Source organism: Stegostoma tigrinum, chromosome 3, assembly GCF_030684315.1.
Source record: "Stegostoma tigrinum isolate sSteTig4 chromosome 3, sSteTig4.hap1, whole genome shotgun sequence".
Classification (NCBI taxonomy): Eukaryota; Metazoa; Chordata; class Chondrichthyes; order Orectolobiformes; family Stegostomatidae; genus Stegostoma; species Stegostoma tigrinum.
Genome location: NC_081356.1, coordinates 28873182 through 28899655, shown reverse-complemented (window position 1 = coordinate 28899655; position 26474 = coordinate 28873182). Strand labels below are relative to the sequence as shown.

At 40.7% G+C, this 26474-nt stretch overlaps 1 protein-coding gene across 11 annotated transcripts in view; it reads left to right on the top strand.

Moving 5' to 3' along the window:
- Window positions 1–26474, top strand: part of trpm3 (transient receptor potential cation channel, subfamily M, member 3) — a 447170-nt gene that overhangs the window by 293753 nt on the left and 126943 nt on the right. For 2 of the 11 annotated variants that reach the window (XM_048526728.2, XM_048526730.2), the window contains exon 1: window positions 23160–23363. The exons of 6 other annotated variants lie outside the window; for them this stretch is intronic. The gene's annotated coding sequence lies outside the window, so the exon portion shown is untranslated. Of the gene's footprint in view, window positions 1–16842; window positions 16948–23159; window positions 23364–23977; window positions 24199–26474 lie in introns of those variants that run through there. 3 more of the 11 variants (XM_048526727.2, XM_048526729.2, XM_048526731.2) reach the window with 2 other exon arrangements.

Here is a 26474-nt window from a genome sequence, read left to right as displayed (position 1 = left end):
CCATTGTGAATGACAGGTGCCTATTAAGCAACTCACTAGAGACGGAAGCTCCACACATGTCCCCACCCCTAATAATGGGAGATCCCAGCTCATTGGTGCAAAAGATAAGGTTGAAGCATTTCCAAAAACCTGCAGCCAGAAGTTTTGATCCATCTCTGCCTCCTCCAGAGTTCCCCGGCATCACCCATGCTAGTCTTCAGCCAATTCGATTCACTCCACATGATATCAGCTAGAGGCTGTGCATACTGGGAAATAAGTGCTGTCCCAACAAGTGACTCCCATACCCCATAAATGAATAACAACGAAAATGTAACCTGTTATATAGCAGAATCCAAGAAACTGTATGCATTTTGAATAAGTTTGTGAAAAACCTTTAAAATATTCAGAGGCAAGCAGGCTCTAGAGTTGTGTCAATGATTCAACAATGTTGAAATTATGCATTGGTGCATAGATTACCTTGCCCAATCAGAAGTTCTTTGATCTTTGTACCAGGAAGAATTCGTAGTTAAAGTTATAGAGTCATACATTGCATAAAAGGCCATTCACCCATCGAGTCTGCACCGACATATTCATGGTTACAGAAAGTCAAATTCTTTGTAATGTTGTAAACCTCCTTATAACCCCTGCACAATTTGATTTGTTTTGGGAAAAATGTAATTGAAATTACACTGTTTGACTGCTATTGGTGAGCAGGTAGCAGACAAAAAACATGATTGGAACTGCTATCGGAGCATCTGTCATGGAGCCAATGGCAGCAAAATCAGTTGGAAGCAGGGAGGGAGCTGCAGGAAGCTGGGAATTCCAAAAGAACAGATTCCCCCAGGTCTTAATAAATTTAGTGGCAGGACCTGATGACCATCCATTTCCTAGCTGCAGCCAACCAGGGTGAGAGGAAGGTAAGCCTGGATTTTGAGATGGACAAGAGTGACCTGGGGGTAAATCAGAAGGGTCTTTCTTCTCTCAGTGGATAATGGATGGGGCAATCAGAAGGGGAGTCAAGAGGTGGAGGAGGTAAGAGGGGAGATTGGAAAGATCAGTGTGGTGATTGTAGGGCTTGGGAGCAATGCCACCTTCAAAAGCTAGCACATTGGTGCAAAAGATAAAGTTGAAGCAACAATGTTCAGCCAGAAGTGCCAAGTAGATGATCTGATCCTGTCTCCTCCAGAGGCCCCATGTTTATCCAGTGGATGGTGTCTTTTTGTGCAAATGCCCATGCTTGATTATTTGTCACATAACAAAGCCTGTGCGGTATCTGAAAAAGAAACAAGGCGCAGGAATACCTCGCAACATCCATGCTGGGAGTAAGAGTTAATATTTTGTGTTCAAAATGACTGTTTTAAATGTGCATTCCCTTTCAGGCCATTGCACTGCATGTGTCGACACAACTTAACAGGAAGATTGATGGAAGGGAGATTGGTCGGGTTGGGGATATGGAATTGGAAGGAATGATGAGGGTAACATAATGGTTAATGAAGGTGTGTGTCCAATAGTGGTAATTTTGATGAAGCAGGAATACTGGATCTAATACCTAAAGCACCTCTTTCCTGGATCTAACAGCCCTCAGTTCCCTTTTGCTGCCAAGGTCTCTGAAGCCAAACCTGTCTGGCTGTACTAAGTTGAATGGTGGGTTAATTCTAAATCATTATAATTAAGTGACTTTTGTGCTTCCTACGAGCAGGTTGATTGTCAACACAACTGTTGCATCTGTTCAAATCTGAAGTGGGCAGGTTGGAGACTAAATTTTTACATGCCACTCAGCCCAGAGCAACCCTTTTTGATACCCTCCTGGAATGTCTGACAACTTCTTATCCTGGCATATCTATTTCAGAGAAGCCATGGACTCTGCTGGAGCAGATTCTCACCTGCAATTGTCAACTTTCTACTTCTCTCCCAGCAGGATTTATGACCAAAACAAAACTTTTTACTACAATGGTGTATGCTAAATAGTCACTCTATGCAAAAAGATATGGAAGCTGCCTGTGTCCACAGGCAGCGAGACCTGGACAACATTCAAACTCGGGCTGATAAAAGTAAAATTCATGCTACACAAGAGCCAGACGATGACTGTCTCCAACCATCACCCCATGACTTTCAACAGCATTACCATTACTGAATTCACCCACTACCAACATATTACAGATTATCATTGGCCAGAATCCTAACTGATTCAGACACATGACTATTGTGATGACAAGTGCAGGTCAGAGGCTTGGAATTCAATGAGGGGTAACTCACCTCCTGACTCCCTAAAGCTTGTCTCCCATCTACAAAACACAAGCCATAGTGTGCCTTCATATTGCCTGGATAAATGCGGTTGCGACAACACGTAAGAAGCTCGACACTACCCAGTGTGGCACAATTTGTTTGATTGCCACTCCATCCACCACTTCAAACATTCATTCTCTCCACCAATGTACACAACAGCAGCAGTGTGTATTGTGTACAAGATGCACTGCAGCAACCTGCCTTAGGGAGCACCTTCAAAACCAATGATCTCCATCACAATGGCACGGACACATGATAACTCTACCACCTGCAACTTCCCCTCCATGTCACACAGAACACTGATGTGAAACAATATTGTTACCCTTCACTGTCATTCAGTCAAATTCCTGGAGCACCCTCCTAACAACATTTTGGGCATACCTGCACCAGATGGACAGCAGCGGTTCGAGAAGGCAGCTCACCGCCATCTTCTCAAGGGCAACTGGGAACAGGCAATAATTGATGATTTTTCTAGCAACATTCACATCCCATGAATGAATAAAACAAAAAAAAAACTGGGATAAGCATTGTGCTTTTGTTTTGATGCATTGGCTTTGCTAGGAGAATTCCTACCATAAAAGGCCAACTCACAACTTTAGTTCTTTTAGGTTGATCAAGGGGAGGTGGTGGGAAGACATTTACAGTAAATTCAGTGATACTTTACAAAATGTGGCTTTCTTAACAGAATGTACAATGCAGTGGGATTTGCAAGAATCGGCGTCTTTACCAAATCCAAATTCCCAACTTGTGCAGAGTTTGAAAGAGAGTAATGAAAACAGCCCCTTAACCTGATTAAAATTTTAAATGTTCATGTCACTAGTCATTAAGGACTGGGTTGTTTGATGTTGTTTAATCCTTTAGAAAGATTTATGGGAACCAGGCTGTCGGCTTGTTCTTTCTCACTGTTATGTATTGGATGTGACATTGTTGAACAAAGGCTGACTTTCTGGTCCAGTAGACCAATTAAATGCATTCACGTTTGTCATTCCAACGATTACAGACCTGCAAACTTGATCTCAGCACTCGTCATAAACTGCTGAGGGCAGTGATCCTTAGTAACATCCATCTGCAAACATGGTGCCCTGGAGCCAGGAGGTCAGAGTGACAAATTGCTTCAAATCCAGCATCCAGTCTAGAAAAGTCAACTCACGAAAACAGAGAGGAAAAGGCAATCTCATTGCTAGCGTGTGTGTGTGTGTGTGTGTGTCTGTGTGTATGCATGTGCGTGTATGTGTGTTTGTGTGTACGTGTGTGTATGTTTGTGTGTGTGTGCATTTGTGTGTCTGTTTGTACACGTGCGTGCACATGTTTGTGTGTGTGTATTTGTGTGTGCATGTGTGTGTGTTTGTGTATGTGTGTGTGCATTTGTGTGTGTGTCTGTCTGTCTGTCCATCTGAGTGAAATACACCAATCAAAATTAACCTAGGTTTTAACGGTTGCTTGTAACATTTGATGATTGTGCTCCTAAGTTCATTGTTTGACAGCAAATGTCGACAGCAAACAGTGTAAGACAGAGAATGCATGCTATGTGAAGAGCTGAGAGGCATATCAAAGGTAAATTAAAGATTTGGCAGAAGAGAAAAGAAGGATAAAAAGACTATGAACAAAATAGGGGCAGCTCGATGACAGATCCTCTTATCCCTGACCTCCAACTCTAGTGGTTGTACTGGTTGGTTAGAAAACGAGTACTTTGTGATTCCAATCACCCAAGAGTCTCCAGAAATTGAATTTGCACTACAGTCCTTGTTCATTAATCTCAGTGTTGCACAACTCCGTGCTCTAGACCCCCAACACAGCCAAACAAACAGCTGTATACATAGCTTGGTTCAATGGTCATAGTCTTGTCTCTGAGTCAGGAAGTTGTGGTTCAAGTTTTACTGATAGGACATTCACCATCCTACTGAGAGTGACCTCCAGAAGAAAGATCAAAGGATTATTTAAAGAAACTAATTAGCCTTCAATATTTTTAATCGTTTGTTGTAAACATATTGAGTTTGGGGAAAAAAAATCTTTGTTTGGCACTTGAGAATCATCCAGTCATATAATCCGGGTAAGTGTGAGGTGCTACATTTTGAGGGATCAATCATTAAGGAAAAGTATACAGTTACTGGCAGGACCCTGAACAGCATTGATGATATAGAGGGGTCTTGGGGTTAAAGTCCATAGCTCCCCGAAAGTGGCCACACAGATAGATAGGGTAGTCCAGAAGGTGTATGGCATGCTTGCCATTATTGGACAGGGAACTGAGGACAAGAGTCAGGGTACCATGTTTCAGCTTTATAAGACTTTCTTTAGGCCACACTTCAGAGTGTTGTATTCAGTTTTGGTCACATCATTACATGAAAAATGTGGAGTTTTGGAGAGGGTGCAGAGCAGGTTTATCAGGATGCTGCTTGGTATGAGGTTATAAGGAAAGGCTAGAAAAACTCAGGTTATTCTCTCTGGAGCAGCGGAGACTGAGGGGATATTTGAAAGAAGTCTATAAAATTATGAGATGCATAGATAGGGTTGATGGTCAGAATTGTTTTCCTAGAGTTGATGTGTCTAGTACTAGGGGGGAAGGAATTTAAGGTCAGAAGGGGAAAGTTAAAAGGAGATGTGAGGAAGAGTGATAGGAATCTGGAATGCACTGCCAGTGGTAGTGGTGGAGGCAGATATAATAGAGGTGTTTAAGGGACTTTTTCATGAGCACATGATTTGCAAGGAATGGAGGGATATGGACCAAGGACAGGCAGGAGTGATTAGTTTAATTTGGCACCACGTTCAGCACAACATTGTAGGCTGAAAGGCCCGTTCCTGTGCTGTACTGTTCTATGTTCCATAATGAAGAGTTGGTTCACAGGCCAATGGGATGACACAAAAATGATCAGTGGCCAATGCTGGGAATGTAGTGGGGGTAGCATTTGGTAACTGACAAAAGTTAGCAATCCTAGTTACAACCTTACACTTCTCACGCCTTGACACCGCATTCATTGCTGCTCATTTGCACTCAGTGGAAAATATCCTTTTTGTTGGTTAAGTTTAACAGGTTGTGGAAAAAGCTAAGCAGCACTTTGGATCATTGTTAGTTCTTCAGGTCTGATTTCACAGAAATATAAACAAGCTGCCGAGTATATTTTTCAAGGCAATGAATAAGCTCAGAATATATGCTCTCTGTTTCTAAACATCCATACATGCCAAACCGTTGAGAATTACTGTGTACAATCCCAGTTTCCATTTTTCAAAACAAATGTCGGTTGAAGCACTGGAAAAGGTGCAAAAATTGATTTACAAGCACAGTGCCAGAACTGGGAAGTTGTATCCATCAGGAAGGGCTGAACAGGCTATTTTTTTCCAGAAAAGTGAAGGTTGAAGGAGTAATCAAATAATGATCTATAAAATTATAACGGAATTTGATAGAGTGTTATTAGGAAAGGTGTTTCCACTTGTGGGGAAACCAAAACTGCAGGACATCAAAATAAAGTAGTTACCAATAAATCCAATTGAGAATTCAGGAGAAATATCTTTACCCAATGAATGGTGAGAATATGGAACTTGCTATCCTGATTAAGATATATTTATTGGTCAGCTGGATACACACATGATGGAGAAAGGAATTTGTGGACATGGAGAGGTGAACAGGGTTGGGAGAACAAAAGCACTAGAATGGAGCAGTTGGGATGAATGGCCTACTTCCGTACTGAAAATTCAGTTCAATTCTATGTAATCAGCAAATCAAGAATAGATTATTGTATTTGCTGTTCATGATGAATACAAAATACCGACCATGTTTATCATGTAGGAGCAGAAATAAAATACTCCGGTCTTAACACAAGAGGGAAAAATGAGTAGAAGGGTATGCTAAATGAGTGAAATGAAAAGTGGTGAGCATATGAAGCAGAAGCCCTGGCTCAAATCAGGGCCAAATAGCCTATTCCTGCGCTAAAACATTGTTTCTATTTGTGGGGGAGTCCAAAAGTGGGCAATATAAGACAGTCACTAATGAATCCAAAAGGGAATTTAGGAGAAACCTCAGAGACTTAATGAAATATGCCAGCGTAAGGAGTGATTGAGGTGAATAGTATAGAACATTTGAGGGGAAGCTAAATATACAAATGAGTGGGCGAAAGAAGTGTTAAATTAAAATTAAAGAATCCCTTCGGCTCATTGAGTCTGCGCCAACCCTCCAAAGTCCATCTCACCCAGATCCACCCACCCTCCCCCCTCCCCCATCAATGCTCATAACCCCACATTTACCTTGGCTAATCCTCCTAACCAGCACATCTTTTGTCAGGAACATGTTGAGATGAAAAGGAGGAGATCCATGTAAAGCATGGACCAGTTAGGATCACCTGGCCCAAGTGTAACAGAGCCTGTAGTAGCCATTTTGGTCAGTACGGCAACGTACACACTCAGTCTGAGAGTGGAAGAGAGTCATCCTCGTCTGTGAGGAACCACTGATGATGATGGTGGACCAGTTGGGCTGAATGACCTGTTTCTACTCCATAAATTCTATGTAAACAAGAAATAACCTCCTTGAAACATCACAGATATTTCCAAAAGATAGTTTAACCAGTGGCAGCACAACATTAAGTAGTTCCTTTTGAAATTTTACTAAAACATGCACTTGCACCAATCTCAATTTAAGACCATAAGGCCACAAGACATAGGAGTGGAAGTAAGGCCATTCGAACCCATCGAGTCCACTCCACCATTTAATCATGGCTGATGGGCATTTCAACTCCACTTCCCTGCACTCTCCCCGTAGCCCTTGATACCCTGTGACATCAAGAATTATCAAGTTCTGCGTTGACGACATCCAACGTCCCAGCCTCCACTGCGCTCCACGGCAATGAATTCCACAGGCCCACCACTCTCTGGTTGAAGAAATGTCTCCTCATTTCCATTTTAAATTTTCTCCCTCTAATTCTAGGGCTGTACCCACGGGTCCTAGTCTCCTGCCTAGCGGAAACAACCTCCCAGCGTCCACCCTTTCTAAGCCATACATTATCTTGTAAGTTTCTATCGGATCTCCCCTCAACCTTCAAGCTGCATTCTATGTTCCCAAATCTCCATCATTTTGTCTTAGATCCCAACAAACCTAGAAAGCATCCCTGAGCCTATGAGAAGCCAAAAAGCAGTTTAGTTCATTCATTATGATGTTAGCTTTGAAGTGAGAAATTCAGTTCAAGGTTGTGGATTGGACATGAGAAAACCATAGAGAATTGCAACACTGAAGGAATCTGTTCAGCCCATTGCGCTTGGTCTTGATCTTTGGAAGAGTTATTCAATTAATTCAAAAACCATCCTGCTCTTTCCCCACAGCCCTGCAACATTTTTTCATCAACTCTTTATCGAATTGTGCTAAATTGTATTTCCTGTCATCAGGTCTTTTCAGTCAATAGAGTCCAGATCTTAAAACATATAGTGCTTAAAAAGATTCATCTCTGCAAGATTTAGCTTGTAAATTATCTTAAATTTGTATTTCTTGGTTACCGACCCTCTAATAAAAACCTTTCATAATTTTGAACATATCTGTCCCTTAAATCTTCTCTGCTCAAAAATTAACATTCATAGTCTTTCTTGTCTTTTCATACATACAAAGTTCTTCAACCCTGATCTCATTCTAATAAATCTCCACTACAGCCTGTCAAAGACTTTGACATTTTCCCAAAAGTGTGGCAATCAGAATTAGACAAAATATTGTACAGTTGGCCAACTAAGTGTTTTATAAATGATTAACACAACTTCCTTGCTCCTGTGTTCCTTAGGTGTAAAATTCAAGATCCCATGTGCAAAACAAGATCCCCTAAACAGCGATGTTATAGTGACCAGATAATCTATTTTAAGTGATGGTGGATAACCTATAAATATTGACCTATGATTCAGAGAAAACACTCTTGCTCTTTTTTGAAATAGTGTGTTGGACCTTCGGGGCTTCAGCTTGTTGTCCCATCTGAAAGACAGCACCTCAACCAAAGCAGCAATCCCTCAGTCCCGCACTGGGAGTGTCAGGGTGAATTTTGTTCTCAGTTCTCTAAGCCAAACTTGAAACCATGGCCTATTGACCTCACGGGTGTGAATGCTACTGTCTGAGCAATGTGACAATGCTTTTAGTCATAAGGGCTATGCAAATCGATGTTCGATATTCCAGACAAATCACACGGCCAAATATGTTGAAAATGAAGCACTATCTGTTTTGTTCATTAAAGTAAATTGGTTTTTGTATGTGTACGGGAAATTGAATTTTTTATTAGCGGTAGTAGCATTAAAATTTCAGCAAAGTGGATGTTCATGAACAAACCTCTGGGGTTCAGAAAGGTTTTGAATTCAATCAAATGTCCTTTTGTTACCTATTTATGAGATTTGCCTTAAAAGAGATCTCAAGTACCATATACTAATCGCTCTTTCCTGATTACATTGTACTCAGAAGAAATACATCTAATATTTAGAAAAAGAAAAATGAGTGTTTTGTAGTGGTTTTGTCCAGAAGATGAACCTTGAAGGAAAGATTGTTTAATTTTCTGATGTATATGATGTCAGCTTGCATTTTGCAACTACTTGCAAAGAGCAAACTGTCAGCGGAAAATTAGCACTCACGAGTTAGTACCCATTTGGTTTTGTGGGTGGGAACCATTTTAGTGAAAGTACGTTACCTTAAAGGCGACGCACTGCAGATGGCTCTTATTGTTTGAAACAAGATTGCAGAAATAAAAGTGAGTCAAATTCTACAGTGGTCATGACAGTGAAATGATCAACATTCACTCCCACATAAACACAGACAAACATAGAAATCGAGAAGTTGCTTCCTGTATTTTTATGCATCTCTACAGGACACACTGCTGAGGCATACCCAAATCTGCAATTAATTAGAAAGCACTAAATTTAGAAGCATTTCTGTTAATCTCTCAATAGAAATCCTACAGAAAGCTACATCAGGTTGAATGAGGTGTAACTGCAAATTTAAAGAAATACTAACTTCATATTGATTGTTGAATGACCTCACTGGCCTTGAAAAGGTAATTTTAAATGGTCTAATATGAAACAACTGCAGTCCTTCATCCATAGTAATGTTCTAGAGATCTCTCCTCTGTTCTTCCTATGACCTTGGTGCACAGAATTGGCGGCAATATACCAGATATATTTTCCTAACTTGTCATGAGTTTTGTTTTTAAGCCGGAAGTAAGATTATTGCAGTTGCATGGATAGACTGGAGAAACTGAGGTTCTCCTCCCCAGAGCAGAGAAGGAGGCTTGATTCATGAAAGATTGTGCCAATGGCTAAAGGATTGATAGTTAAAGGGCACAAATTTGAAGTGATTGGCAAATGACCTAGTATTGACACATTGAATTTTAAAAGAACAAATAGCCTAACCAGTGATTTGTGATTGCTTTTTTATATTTATACGCTAAATCACTTTTGTTTTAGTTCACTGAAATTGCACAAAAAGTTTAAAATTAACACTTTCAGTCATGTAAGGGACTCTCAGAATCATTTATACTTTGGAATTTTGAGAAAAGTAAGATGCATTAAAGTATTATGTTTGAGAATTAAAATACTGGAAGTTGTAAAGTAAGTTCCTCCTTAAATTTAATCAAAATAAATGAGAATAATCTCTGTAACCAATAAAATATTTTTGTGAAGGGGCTATAGGGACATGGAGCTGAGACTGGTTAAGGGGCCTGAATTGCTCATGCCTCACAGTCAGACATGGTGGCTCAGTGGTTAGCGCTTTTGCCTCAAAGCGCCAGTGACCTAGGTTCAATTCCAGCCTTGGGTGACTGTCTGTGTGGAGTTTGCACATTCCTCTCGTTTCTGCATGGGATCCCTCCTCGAGCCCAAAGATGTGCAGGTTAGGTGTATTGGCCATGCTAAATTGCCTGTAATGTCCAGGGATGTTTAAATTAGATGGATAAGGCAGGGCTATAGGGATAGGGATAGGTGGGCCTGGGTAAGATGCTGTTCAGAGGATCAGTGTGGACATATTGGGCTGAATGGACTGTTTACACACTGTAGGATTCTAAGCCATTAGTGCACTTGATTCATGATACTCAGTGATGTTGACAAGTGTGCTTAGGGCTGGGAATTTTAGTCTGCACAGTAGGACAACGTGTGAGATCTACATGTAACATTTGTGATAGCAGATATCTTTCACCTACACTGTGTCAGCATCTGCGCAATGTTGCTGCCTTTGGAAAAATTGAAGACCCATCCCTCTCAGAATGAAACCCTTACCCTGCCCACTTTCAGCGTGGTGGCAACCACTTCCATCGCCACTGCTCACTTGTTATTTGGATGAAATTAGAAAGAAAATACAGCCATGTTTCACAGTGTGAGCCACAGTCTCAGCCCCTTAGTCTAGGTTAGCCTCTAAATATTCCCCATCCCTTCTCTATTGGCCCATATATCTGACTTTGATCATCTCCACATTCCCACCTAACATATTCATTGAACTGTTTAATATTCCATACTTTACTTCTCAGCCCCAGACCATATAGCAGTTCACTGTACTCTCCTTGAATCCAGGATGGTGCTGACTGTCGATGACACCCTTCCCTTCCTGCATTAACCCTTTCGCAACTATACTGTATTGTCTACTCTCATTGTAAATTGAATTTCAGAATGCTGCCTCCAATCCCCACAATTGACTTGCCCAGTTTCTGCCATCCCCCTCCCCCACCCCTACCCCATTGCATTGACCCTGGCATCCAGCTGCTCTCCCATCCGACTACTTTCATGTACAGTGGGCATTCTCCCAGACTGACCATGGCCTACGTCTCTCGCCAATTTGGATGGACAACCCAAACTGATGAGCGATCAGATCTCTGACTGATCTATGAGCAGCTCCCCAACTGAGTTACGGCAAATCCCCAGACTGGTTGCATTGAACCTGTAGGACTGCCAGTGGCCCACTCTCATACTGTAGTGACATATTTCCCTGTCCCTCAGGTCAACGGACCATGTCCGAGACATCGAATTGATAATGTATACTGTCTTGACTTACTGTACCTGGAGCCCCTGACTGAAGGTTGGCTTCCTCAACATTAATTGAGAACTATACCATTTAGATTTTGAGACATGGCTATTTGTTTGCAATGTGTGCTGCTGGGACATGTATACATTGGCATTGCGGTGGCCCAGTGTTGTGCTGCAATATGTTGACCCCCATGACTGATCACTGCGGATCCATGGCAAGCTGTTTGGCTTTGTGTCTGTGCTAAACAGCAAGGCAGCACACACAGGTCATGTAACCTCAGGCCGAGTGGACAAAGTACAAAAAGGCAAGGCAAGGCGGAGATGCTGTGAACACCGATAAGCGCAAGGTGAATAAATGCTACAAGAGCAAGCGAGGAGTCCTGAGATACAACCTAGTTCGATCCATGAAATAGGCACCTGACCCAATGCATAAAGTGTCCTTCCAGCATTATTGTAATGATAGTTGCTGATAGATTCCAAAGTGCAGCTTGGGACCAGAGAATTGTACTGTATGTCAGTGGTAAGTGTACCACCAGGGTGTAGTAAGGCTGGTTAGATGCCTCTGTGGACAGGAGGAATGCCATGCATTGTACTCTGAGGTGTTGGGGACTTCTGTCCAAGATAGGAGACCAGAGGAACAAGCAATGATCTGGGGTCAGACCCCACTGACTCATGTTGGGAATTTTCACTATCTAGTTTCTATCTTGTGCCTAGTAGAATAGGAATGGGTAATAATAATATTCTAATTCCTGTTGCTAGTCACAAGCAAGATTTTCAACTTGCCATTCAAAACATGGAGGCCAAATGGAACTTTTCTTCTCCACATTTGAGAATCTCATTTCTGCAACCTTCCCATACTTTCCCAACTGACTCACCAACGTTCACATTGTTCAGGCACTGGGAAGATTTCAGCCATAATGTTAAGATACAGACTAGAAATGACTTAATTCAATGACAGACAGACATAAAGGGCAGAATGGCTGAATGGTGATTATTACAGATTATTTAATATTGATGCATATTTAGTAAGCACTTATTTATTAAATAACTAATTTCATTAATTGAAATAGCAGCTAAAGGATTCTTTACATTCACCTGAGAGAGCACAGAGGACATTGGGTTATTTTTTCACTGAAAGGCACATCATCTAGGAAGTTGTGACTGTAACATAATTTTGTTGTTTGATTGTATAGTACAGAACTTGAATATTACTGCAAAAAAAGACATGATCTGTTGAAGCTTTTCAAATTATACTCAACAGGACAGTTTGCAAGAAATATCAAATTAAAGGGAAAACTGCAGTTATACTGTATGAAGAAGAATTTTCTCGATGCTGCGGAAGTCCAGAACTAGGGGTTACGGTCTGAGAATAAGGGATAAGCCATTCAGGACTGAGATGAGGATGAATTTTTTCACTCAGAGAGTTTTGAACCTGTGGAATTCTCTCTCACAGGAAACTTTTGGGGTCAGTTCATTAGATATATTCAAGAGGGAGCTGGACGTGGACCTCACAGCTAAAGGAATCAAGGAGTTCGGGAAGAGGGCCGAAATAGGATACTGAAATTGCATGATCAGCTATAATCATACAGAATGGTAGTGCAGTCTCGAAGGGCCGAATGGCCTACTCCTGTACATATTTTCTATATTTTATGTTTCTGTAGTAGGAGAGTGCTGAGGAGTTGGCAAGTGGACTCTGATTGATTAAGGCATTATCTTAGAAATGAACCAACAAATGGTGTTCCCTGTTCTGACATAATGGGAACTGCAGATGCTGGAGAATCCAAGATAATAAAATGTGAGGCTGGATGAACACAGCAGGCCAAGCAGCATCTCAGGAGCACAAAAGCTGACATTTCGGGCCTAGACCCTTCCTCAGAGAGGGGGATGGGGAGAGGGAACTGGAATAAATAGGGAGAGAGGGGGAGGCGGACCGAAGATGGAGAGAAAAGAAGATAGGTGGAGAGGAGAGTATAGGTGAGGAGGTAGGGAGGGGATAGGTCAGTCCAGGGAAGATGGACAGGTCAAGGAGGCGGGATGAGGTGGTAGATACGAAATGGAGGTGCGGCTTGAGGTGGGAGGAAGGGATGGGTGAGAGGAAGAACAGGTTAGGGAAGCGGAGACAGGCTGGGCTGGTTTTGGGATGCAGTGTGGGGAGGGGATGAGCTGGGCTGGTTGTGTGATGCAGTGGGGGGATGGGACGAACTGGGCTGGTTTTGGGATGCGGTGGGGGATGGGGAAATTTTGAAGCTGGTGAAGTCCACATTGATACCATTGGGCTGCAGGGTTCCCAAGCAGAATATGAGTTGCTGTTCCTGCATCCTTCGGGTGGCATCATTGTGGCACTGCAGGAGGCCCATGACGGACATGTCGTCTGAAGAATGGGAGGGGGAGTTAAAATGGTTCGCGACTGGGAGGTGCAGTTGTTTATTGCGAACCAAGCGGAGGCGTTCTGCAAAGCAGTCCCCAAGCCTCCGCTTGGTTTCCCCAATGTAGAGGAAGCCACACCGGGTACAGTGGATACGGTATACCACACTGGCAGATGTGCAGGTGAACCTCTGCTTAATGTGGAAAGTCATCTTGGGGCCTGGGATGGGGGTGAGGGATGAGGTGTGGGGGCAAGTGTAGCATTTCCTGCGGTTGCAGGGGAAAGTGCCGGATGTGGTGGGGTTGGAGGGGAGTGTGGAGCGAACAAGGGAGTCACGGAGAGAGTGGTCTCTCCGGAAAGCAGACAAGGGTGGGGATGGAAAAATGTCTTGGGTGGTGGGGTCGGATTGTAGATGGTGGAAGTGTCGGAGGATGATGCGTTGTATCCGGAGGTTGGTGGGGTGGTTTATGAGAACGAGGGGGATCCTCTGGGGGTGGTTGTGGCGGGGGCGGGGTGTGAGGGATGTGTTGCGGGGAATGCGGGAGACGCGGTCAAGGGCGTTGTTGACCACTGCGGGGGGAAAGTTGCAGTCCTTGAAGAACTTGGACATCTGGGATGTGCGGGAGTGGAATGCCTCATCCTGGGAGCAGATGCGGCAGAGGCGGAGGAATTGTTCCCTGTTCTATTAAGTTGTAGCAAGTGCAGCCTGTCTGCAGACCTTTCTGCCTGCAAACAACAGGGCCCTGCATCTGGACGTGAGTTTGCTCGCTGAGCTGGAAGGTTAGTTTTCAGATGTTTCGTCACCATTCTAGGTAATATCATCAGGGCCCTGCATATTGATATATTCAGTTGATCACTCTATAAACCCGACTGACAATCGAAATTTATTGTTAGCATAATTCTTTGCACAGAGAGGGTTATTTAGCAAATTTTGTCCAATGCTGAAATCACATTTAATGTTGGATACCGCGTTCTGAGTTTTGTAAACATAAGCTGATCCTATACAATCAGTATATTACCTCTTACAAACAGCTAAAGGGATATGCTGTTTGGTACAATCCACCAGTCTTCAGGACATATGACTTGTAAACCTAGTGTCACATCAGCACTGAAATTTATATGCCACATTAGTGATCTGTGTTCTAGACTGAATGTCTTTTTGCTGTAGAGCCAGTTCAGAGACAAAACTGAATGAATAATATGAATAACCAAGTTATGTGTAATTGTCTGACAAAGTCAGTGCACCATACTAAAACCTGTGCTTTTTTCTCAGCATTTTGATTTATGGACTGAAATAACAAGGAACTGTTTTAAACCCAAGGATCACGACATGTCTATGAAAGCAAATATGTTGACAGTCATTGTAAGTACCTGCTGCTGGATCCAGCGATGGTAGGAGAAGGTGCACAGGAGCTGGAACTATGGTTGTGTACAAATGGAGATTTCAGTAGCAAGCAGCCAATGGGCCTGTCAAATAGTGACCAGTGTCAAAGGCCTTCTGCAAGCCAACAGTAATGCAAATGGTTGCCAGGTAGCTGAACAGGATGGGACTATGAACAAGATAGGGAGAGGCCACCAGGTCTGCACCAGCCCAGAACTCTTTCTGCTCTCTGCATGCTTTGAGCCTGATGAAAATTGGTTTATTTTTCCTTCTAGAGTTGCTTTAAGCCATAACTTTTACTTAATAAGCCAAAGCTCTTTTATTAGTATGATTTTGTGATGGCTCTGGGAATAGTGGTCCTTCCTTTCCAGTGCACAATATCCCAGTGAGGTGTAACAAGAGACATAGAGTACAAAATCCAGAAAGTTTTTTCTAAATCTATGTGAAACTGTTCAACTCCCACTGTAACTATGATTTACAATTCTGTGCACCTAAAGGATGTGAGGGAGAGTGTTAAACCAGTGTGTATATAAAGAGCCCAAATACAGTAATAGAACCAATTCTTTCCCAGGCCCTTGTTGCTAACTTATATTTATGTTCCCTAACTCTGGACGCTCCCCATGAGTGAAAATATCTCCACAGAGAGCCTCTTCATTGTTTAACAAACCTTGATCATGTCATCGCTCAGCTGTCTGTTTTCGAGAGAAAAGTGGTCCAACTTGTTCAGAACAGATTAGAACAGATTTCACATGGAATAACTTGAAACAAAAGGAACAGTGTGTTTAAAAAAAAGCTTGTTTAATATGCACAAAAGGAAATTCATTTGTCCGGAAAGACTGTTGATAAGTCTTAAGCCTCCACGGACTGAAATGCTAAAGGAATTTAATTACACAGCGCATTCCTGTAATGTCACAGTGGGTACTTGCAACATGACTTGTTGCTTACTACTTAAAAAGTTTGTTTCAGTAAGAATTCCTGTCAAGATTTCTGTAGGATTTAACCTAAAACAGACTAAGCCCTTCATCAAGTATGCGTTAATTAGTGCTTCAGTTCACTGTTAACTGGCACAAGGTTACTTATCTGTTTGATTGGTAACAGTACAGCCAGCAATGCCTAGTGTGTGATCATGGCATTGACAAGTTGAGTGTACTTAGCACCCTTCTCCCTGTATCCATTATATGGTGCTTCAATGTTTAAATCTAGAGAGAAAAAATATTCTTCCATTTGCTCAGTGAGTCTTTTCAGAAACAATAATGTTCTGTTCCAACCATGGTTCATGGATAGATTGAATAATCTCATATGTTATCTGCTTCGTCTCTATTGATAGCTCCTGTTGTCAGCTGGCCTGCTCTGTTTAAAGTGTTCATTGCAGAAACCAGACAGGAAGGTACAACAAAAATAATTTACAAGGCAAGAATAAGATTTCCTGACATATGGTAGGTGCATGTTTATTAAAAAGAATAGCAGCTCGTTCTATTTTTTCTTAGTACAGTTATCTGAAAGAATTCCTCTCTCATCCACTCTCTGTACTTTTGCGTTCAGTGTAGAGGGATACTGTTTTAAAAAATTATTTTACCAAGTCACTTTCTTCTCTTAACTGTTCTATTTTAACCGGAGAAGGTACAAAACACGATTGCATGAATGACACTGGAATTTTAGAATATGCAACTTTAAAGTTAAAAACTGAAAGACTGGGGCTTTTTTCTCCAGAAAAGAGAAGGCTGAGCAGCAAACTGATCAAAGTATTAAAAATTGCACAGAGCTTTCTTCCAGTAAACATGAAGAAGATATTTCCACCTGAGAGAAATCTAAAACCCCTAGAGGGCGTCAAAATAAGACAATCACTAATAAATCCGATAGGCAATTTTGGGGAAAACTTCCTTACCCACAGAATGGTATGAATGTGGAGAGCACGACTACGGAGAGTGACTGAAGTGAATAGCATAGACGCAGAGAAGGGAAGCTGGAAAAGCTTGGCAAGGTAGGTCACAGTCTAGATAAGTTCAAAACACTTATCACCACTCAGATTTTCCATTTAAAATTCACAAAGATAACCCAGTTGTTTTTTAATTCATTCCCATGGTATTGAAAGAAAAGATGCACACAGCTTCCATCTGTTTGGTTAACTGGTAAATGTTTTAATTGAGTACTGAGGGAATGCTGTTGAATATTCTCTGAAGCAGAAGCATCAAAATAGAAAATGTAAAGTTTGGTAGAAGATCATTTTAGTCCAGTGTGGTTGTACTGCCTTAAGAAGGACCTAACCCACTTTCTAGTTTTTGGTCTGTTAGGGCAGTTAAACGGCATGTTCAAGGACTTTATGAATGCATTGAAGGATTCTTTTCCTTACAGTGAGTTTCAGAACCCCACCCTCTGGGTGAAAATATTTCTCCTCAATTCACCTCTAATTTTGTGCCATATGCTCTAAATCTGTACTCCCTGATTGTTGTCTTCTGTGCTAATGGAAATTGATCCTTCCGAACCCACGTTATCTAGGCTCCACAAATAAATCCTCTTCAGCCTTCCTCTGTTCCAAAACAAAACAATCCCATCCTTTCTAATTATTTTAAAGATTGCCTTCTCTGTCCTTTGCAGCATCCTCATGAGAAGTTAATTAGTGACCTCGATTTGACCTCTTAGATGGATATGAAGTGCCAGTGGCATTATTTGAAAAAGAGTTGGTGAGGTTCTGTCCAAGGTCTTCAGCTATTATGTGTCTTTCAAATAAATCAAGATGATCTGGATGCAATGCTTCCAGCTTCCTTAGTTCTAAGCTCTCCCTAAACATCACTTCTCCACTCTTGTCCCTCCTCTAAGACAGTCCTCTTGTGCCAAAATCTTGGCCCAAGAATCTTCTTCTATGATTCAATTTCTTTTAATACTCCTGCAAAGTGACTTGGGATATTTTACCATTGGAATGTAACGCAAATAAAATTGAGATTATCCAATTTGATTGGAAGATCAGATTTCCAAAGTATTTCTTATGTGAGTAGTGGTAGAAAAGGTAAATGTGGAAAGGGGCTTTTGAGCCCTTGTTGTCAAATCACTAAAGGCTAACACGCAGCAAGCTATCAGAGGGCTATTGGAATGTTTACTTTTAGCAAAAGAGGATTTGAGTACAGCTGTAGTGAAGCCTTGCTTGGTTAGATCATACCTGGAGTACTGTGTGCACTTTTGGTCTCCTTATCACAGGAAAGATATTATTGCTGTAGAAGATAATCTGGGCCTGTATTTCCTAGAGTTTCAAAGAATGAAATGAGATTTCACTTACAAAATACTTAATAAGATAGATATGTTAGATGTAGGTAAGGTGTTCCCCCCCCCCCCCCCCCCCCCCCGGTTTGGGAAACCTAGAACCAAATAATATAAGGAGGATGTCATTTAGAACTAAGTTCAGGAGAGAGTTTTATTTAACTCAGAGGGTTATGAATCTTTGGAATTCTGTACCGCAGAGAGCTTAGGACATTCAGTCTTTGAGTATAGTTAAAGCAGAAGTTTATATATTTTCAATTATCAATGGTATAAAGGTATGGGGATAGCGTGGATAAAAGGTATTGAAGTATTTGCTCAGCCATGATGGCATTAAATGACAGAATCAGCTTAATGGGCTGAATGATCTCCTCCTATTCCTAAATCCTGCTGTAATGGATAAATAGGAGTACATATTGTTGTGTTATAAAGTTTCGGCGTGAACCTGAGAATGCATTGCATGTTTGTTATTGTTTGGATTTCCCCTGACCCATTTTCTTTGAAGATGATAAGGCTAAACATTGAGAGTATGTAGACTTCAGGCAGTGCCAGCTACTGTCCACACCTTCCTCTTCTGCAGTGTTGCTGGGGTGTACTGGGCTGTGACCCTCAACACTAATCCAGAAGGTCGTGGCCTCCCTCAATCAGCAGTAGATGAATTAGAGCACATCTGGTGAGAATTCAGCTGAATAATGTCAAAAGTCACTACTAATAAGATTTATCATCATGATCACAATTAGGCAGCAGTCTCAGATTAGATCCTGGCTGAAATGTGGCTCTGTTCCACACAGTTTCATTTGGAAGATAATTATTTATCACCAAGCCCCAAATTTTACTGCCCAGTCATGCTGTAGATGGGATCTTGCTGCGTGAAAATGCTTCATTATATCAATGACTATAGTTCAAAAGTATTTAATTGGCTGTAAAATGCCTTGGGCCCCCCTGAGGTCATTAAAGGCAAGACCATGCAGAAGCAAGTATCATTTTTCTCAAGACCTTTTTCAGACCTGCTAAATAAGGCCTGAATGATTGAAATGATAAATGGTATTGAATCAAACAGTTGCTATTAAGAATATTTCTTTGTTGAGTTCTCTACAAGAGGAGATTGGTTGTGAGGATGTGGAATTTAAATCAGGAGAAGATGAGGATGAGCTGAGGAACACATGCAGAATGTCTTTGGATATCCATCACATCTCCATTCACTTCATCAAGAGTGTTCCAACCACCCTGTTACAATTTAACCCTCTCAGTAAGATCAAATGCTGGCTGAGAAAAATACTGACTTGTTGGAGTCATACCTGGCATAAAAGAAGATGGTTGTGGTTGAGGGATGTTAGTCATCCTAGCTCCAGGACATCTCCACAGTAAGTCTTCAAGATGAGGTCCTCGACGCAACCATCTTCAGCTGCTTCATCTAGGACCTTCCCTCAGAAGGTCGGAAGTTGAGATGTTTACTGACAGTTGCACAGTTTTCAAGACCATTCACAATTCCTCAGATATTGAAGCAGCCCATGTCCAAATGCTGGAAGACCTGGCCAACAACCAATTGTTGCTTGATAAGTGGCAAGTAGTATCCTTAGTACACAAGTGCCATCTCCAAAAAAAAAAGCAAACTAAACCATCAACCCTTGATAGTCAATGGCACTGTCATCATTGAACTCCCCACTGTTAACAACCTGGGAGCTACCATGGACCAGAGACTGAATAGGACCATCCATGTAAATACTGTGACCTCAGGAATTGTTTGGCGAATAACTCACCTGCTAATCCCCAAAACCCATCCACCATCTACAAGGTGCTCATCACGAGTGTGATTGAATACCTTCCATCTTCCTGGATGAGTGTAGTTCCAATAATACAGAAAAAGTGTAACACCTTCCAAAACGTAGCAGTTGCTTGATAGACACCACATCTAACACCTTTAATATTCAGCTTCTCCCCAGTGCCACAGCTTGGACAGCAGCTTTCAAATCCTCGACCTCCTGCCCCTAGAAGGGTAAAGGCAGAACATACGTGAGAGCACCATCACTACCGCCTGCAAGTTCTTCTTCAAGCAACACATCATTCTGACTTGGAACCGAATCACGGTCCTTCAGTGTCATTGGGTCAAAGTCCTGGAAACCCCTCCCTAACAGCAATGTCAGATGCGATTTTCATCTGAGACTGTGTTTGAATTTTTTGGGTAGATGGGAAAAATTTCATGGTAGTATTCTGAAGAAGGGCAAGAAATTTCCATCCAGTGTTGTCAGCTATAACAGCCATGAGTTAAAATCAAATTAGATCATTACCTTATACCATCATCAGTTGAGCATTTAGATTTTCAAAATACAGGCAGATGTGTTTTGATTTTAGCTCTGTGAATGTAACTTTTTTTTTTAAATAGCCATAACATCAATTTTAAGAGAGACCTAGGTGCATTTATTTCCAAGAAGGCAATTGACTCCGTAAGTTCTCAGTCAGATACGATGGTTTTAATTAATGAAGTGTTTATGCTGTGAATTTGTGACATGCTGAAAAGGAACAAATGATCAGGAGAGTTTTGTTTCCGTTCAGTACAGAAGAATAAGGTTTTCAATGACGAAAAACAGCTTCCTTCTGGAGGAGAGTCCGTATTAGTTGTGTAGAAATTTCCAGACTGGGAGAACTTAGTTTTCAGAATCTCCAGATTGTGAGAGGTTGCTAAGTCTTCAAGCTGTAAGAGTTAATTTGGAAGTTTGAGCCGTTAGAACTGAAAAGAGCATTATGCCATTAGACCTGAAAAGGAATCAAGATCCTCAAATTTGAAAAGTAACCTATAGGCCATAAAACCTGAAGAGTCAGCAAAGTCAAAAACTAAAGAGTTAAGATTGGAGTGATGCTTCACTGAGATTGAGTATCTATAAAGGAATTCGCTAGAAAACAGGTTGAAAACTTTGTTTTGCCAATGATGTTAAGATCTATAACTTGAGTTTCTTTACTTAAGAGCATTGATAGCCTTATATGAATATGACTAACCACCATATTAACGAACTACAGAAGTTAAAGATATGATCTATCAAGCCAGATTTCAGTCTGGAATCTGACTAGTACAGTATTACCAGGGGATAGAACCATAACAATTTTAATGCTGTTTTGAGATTTTGCTGGGCATGAATCGGCAACTGCATTTCCTATATTACAGCAATCACTGCATTTCAAATGTATTTCATTGGATAGAATCTTGTTGTGCCTTTGGCAGTCTCACCTGTCATCATGAGTGCCAATAAAAGACTCAAAACTGCTGGACAAAAGAACTACAGTCTTTGCAAGCTGGTCATCCGCAGGTCTCACCTTGATGATATCATGTAACTTGACCACGTACTGAATCACAGAATTATGTTATAGAAGGAGGCCATTTGATTCATCTTGTTTACTCTGGCTCTGTGACCATTTTGACGCAGTGCCAGGCTCCTGCCTTTTCTCCGTAACTCTGTACATGTTTTCTGTTAAAATTATCACTGAATGCTTTCCTAAATGCCTCAATTGAATGAGCCTTCACCATACTTCCAGGCAGTGCATTCCAGACACTAACTGTTCCCTATATGAAAAAAAACTTTTTCTCACATCACATTTGCTTTTTTTGAAAAACACTTTAAACTGTGTCCTCTGGCTCTTGATCCCTTTCTGTGGTAACAGGTTTGTCCTATCTTCTCTGACCAGGTCTCTCAGTTTGGAAACTTCTACCAAATCTCCTCTTTGCCTTCTCCTCTCTGAGAAAAATAGCCCCACTCCTCCAGTCTTTTCTCTTACTGAAGTATCTCACTCCTGAGCCATTCTTCTAAATCACTTCTGCGGTCTTTCCTGTGCATTCCTATTCTTCATACTTTGTGACAATCAGAACTATATGCAATATTGCAACTGAGCTCTAATCAGTTCCTGTACAAATGCATCAGACCTCCCTGCTCTTGTACTCATGCCCCTATTATTGAAACTTGGAATGAATGGCAGAACAGAATCAAGAAGCTGAATGGCCTCTTCTGTTTCCTAAGTTCCCTTCTGCCATCTGCTGCAAATTGGGCCAACTTGGTATAGAATGATTTATATAAAATCATATGCAAATCTGTCAATAAAACCGAGTGTGTTTATTCTTATGATTTTTGAGAGAAGAATGGTAGTTGCTGTCCAGTTGTAGAGTATGTTTTCACACATTCTGTTTGTATGTCATATTTAAAGATGACAGCAGTTACTTTACATGCCTGAAAACAGCTCAGAGCTAAGACATTTTTGTTCCAAATGGAGGATCAATAATATTGAGCTCCTTTCACCAAAATCTATAAACATAATGAGGCCATCTAGTCATTCCAGATTGTTCCTCATTCAGTGAAATTATTGCTGATCTATATCTGTATTCCATCCCCTGATCTGCTCTAGCTCCATATTCTTAATCAAGAAGGAATGTTTTGGCCTCAGCTTTAAAATGATTCATTGAACTATCACTCGTTGTGGGTGTGAACTCCAGACTTCAACTGTGCTTTGTATGAAGAAATATTTCCTAGATGTACACTCCTGAAGAAAACGAGAAGTGTTGGTGAGCAATAAAAAGCAGAATTAAACTCTGAATATATCTTAAAACAAATGTGTGTCTTAAGGTGCAAAGCAGTGCATTTAGTATTGGTTTTATACAAATCTAATGCATCTAAAACAACCTTTTGGACAAGTTGGTATTGGTGAAATGACCTTACAATCCAAATGAAGTTGGCAAAACACATTTAAGGCCAGATGAAAATCTAAGTAAAAGTATTAAACGTGGCTCAGAACAAACCCAATCTTCCGACTGCTTTGATAAATGGATTATAATCATGGGACTGGTCAGACCATTAACCATCACGAGATTGAGAGCCTAAATCAAAGAGGTTTTTGTCTTCTCACATGTTTATCCTGTGAATGCCAGTTCTTAAATAAGATGAAGCATTAATGTAAGGGAAAGAAAGTCTGATTAATCCAGAAAAGGCATGGGACAAGGGGGTCGATAAAATGAACTAGATCTAGGTGTTGGCATTCCAAGCCTTTCCCTGTTTGATGGAAAAAAGCGAAGAAGGAAGCTATCAGTCTTCCCCTCAGATTTCATTCCTCAGCGCTGGATAGAAACAGGAAAAGTGACCTGTGGCATGGACATTATCCTAGTGGAAGGTAGGTATCCTTTGTCTGATCATGTACCTCATTCAACATTTGCTCACTCATCAGCAATTTAAGAGCCCTCCCAGAGAGAATTAGAATTGCTCGATAAGTATTTCTGTAGCTACTTTACTGACAGGCAAAGAAAAATGGGACTTTTATTCAAAATCCAGTTAAAGTGAAGTCATGGTTTTTTGGCAATTTATAAATCTGAAAGTAGTTGCATAGACACTTCATCATCCCCCCTCCCCCACCTTCTCAACATATTGGTTTTGATCTTCTAATCTAGCTCAGGTACATTAAGGGTATGTATCCAGTTGATGCCAGGGTACAGCACTGAGTGACTTAATTCTTCCCAAGATTAAAAATATTTGGCTCAATCTCAGTTTAATGTTGTGGCATTAGTGTGCTGTTTCTCAAGGGATTAGCTTCCCCAGTGGAATTATAATGGTGGCTAAACATTCCCTGAGCGGAGTTTTCATATACATGCATTTTAAACAAAAATACCTGCTTCAAGTTGAGGGGAAATCCAAAATTGTGAGCCTTTTGTTCTTGGATTAAAAGATCAAACCCAGATTTGCTTTTTAAAGAGGCAATATGTGTGGACAGATCCAGCAAAATGCAGCTAGCCCCTTTAGCACATACCGAGTACCTAATGGACCCAGAGCCTATTGCTGCGTGTGTGTATTTTTTTTAATGAGTTGTGAGCATAGAGTTGAGTGGGCTGTCTATCAGCAGCGCAAACACAGCATACAGCAAGAACCAAGAGAATGGTTTGTGAGGAGTTGTTGCTGACTGGAAGTGCACACGACATAGGAGCACTCTGTAATTTTCAAAAGACCTTCAACAGGTACTGGTGCATTCAGAAATATTTTTCATAGTGATCTGTGTTTATTTCTGTCTGAGATTTTATGAAATGTGAGCTTAAGCCCAAAGCTTAATGCACTCAACTTGTCTACTGCCTAACAGTTATCTTTGAAAATTATTTGAAGGCCTATATTTACTAGCTGAGAAGTAATTTTATTTTTCTCTCCAGCTAGATGTGAGCTTTAAGAGATAAAGCGCACCCAAGTACAGTGGCATTGAACAAGTAAAGATACTGTAGAAAGTAATGTTCATAATTGTTTCACTAAAACTTTGGAATAGTTTTGCAATTATTGAGCTTCTTTATGTTGAGCATGAAAGCTGAATACCCTTGAAATAAGAATGAAACAAAAATAGAACTTGCAGCTGTAAAGAAGTGTTCAGACTTGGTGGCTTTTCAGCAAGACACCGTGAGGTCTGTGATTAAAGAAATGTTAGGATGAATAATTTGAGTTAATTATTCAAGCTTTTCTGTTCATTCATGAGATAAAAAAAGGACAGCACTCACCTCATAATGTATTGAAGAATAGTTTTCATGATTTTGATTCTCTTTATACACAATGCTGTAGTTAAAAAATGGAAATCAGAGAAGCACTGTACCTATTAAAGATTATATAAAAATGCTAATTTTGATATTTCTTTCAGTTATTTATGATCAACAGAATGACATTTGTGATAATGTGGGTATAAAGTTGCATGTAAATAACCCTTCTTATAAAATCAGTGAAATAACAATGAGAATTTACATGTTCGTCAAACCACTCGCTTCAGTTGGGTTAAGATTTTTATGAAGACCACTGCAGAGTGGAAGAAGAGCCATCTCACTTTCATTGATCTTGTTACAGCCACTTAAAAATGTTGGGACTTAAAATTGTTTCATAAATCAACTTTCTTTTTTCCTGTTATTGAAAGTATAACTGAAATTATTAACAAGTATTCTTCTGAATTATGAACATTTATTCATGCAGGCTCTAAATAGTGTAAAATGCAACCAAGAAATCAAAAACAAAAAACAGAAATTGCTGGTAAAGCTCAGCAGGTCTGGCAGCATCTGGAGAGAAATCAGAGTTAATGATGCCGTGACCTTTCCTCAGAACTGAAATCAATTTGGATGTTGTGCAAAATTGATAACAGAAATGCAGTAGAAAAATAAATGCTCAGACAATCTCTGCAAACCCCCTATAATGTAGTAATAATGTATGTTGGGATTCAGTTCACAGTCTGTGTTGTACTAGGCTCAGTGCCCTTAAGTTGGAGGCGAAATATCAACATGGCTCTACCTCTGATTGTTACACAGAATTTGTGATAACATTTCTCATAACAGGTAATAATCAAAAATAATTATAACAGGGGAGTTCTCCTTGGGTCCTGGCCACCAGTTAACCCTCAACCAATGATACGAAAAAAATTATCTCCTCAGAATCTCATTGCTGGTTGTATGATTTTGCTGTCTGTGAATTGACTGCCATGATTTCTATTCTAGTACTTCATTGACAATAAAATATTTTGAGTCACCCTGAGATCCTGAAAAATGCTACAGAAATAAAAGTGATATCTTTCATTTAGGATGACACCGCTCACTGTCATGCCCCCATTTGTACAGTGATCACTGGTTCTAGGTTGTGATCATTTCCTATGAATGCTTGGACTACAGAGCATAGGTCTGATCCCAATACTATTAAGCCATAGAGACGCTCTGGAGAAGGTTCAGACAAAAAGTTGTTTGCAAGGATGATACCAAAACTGAGAGGCTGTATCCATCAGGGAGGGGCAGGGCAAGAAAAGTGAAGACTGATGGGTGACTTAGATTCATAGAAGCTTGCAATACAGAAAGAGGCCATTCAGTCTTCAGGTGCTGGACGTCTGAAGGAACAATCCACCTCTTGCAATTTCCTTGCCTTTTCCCCATAGATATGTGTATTGCTGTCTTTTAGATAATCCAATTCCCTGTTGAAAACGTTGACTGATCCTGTTTCCATCACACTCTCAGACCATGTATTTCCAATCCTAACCACTGAATGCTTGAACAAGTTTGTCCACAAATTTTGATTGCTACTTTCAGCAGTTATTTTAAGTTTATTTCTTCTTGTTCTCAATCCTTCCACTTTCTGCCTATTTACTGTTAGCCCCCTTTTAAAAATCTCTATTAAATCTAAATTCAACTTTGTCTTCTCCACTTCTTCATCTAAATAACTGATGTTCCTTATTTCTGCAATATTCTTATCAGAGTTTCAGAACTCTCTCTAACACCTTCATTTTCAA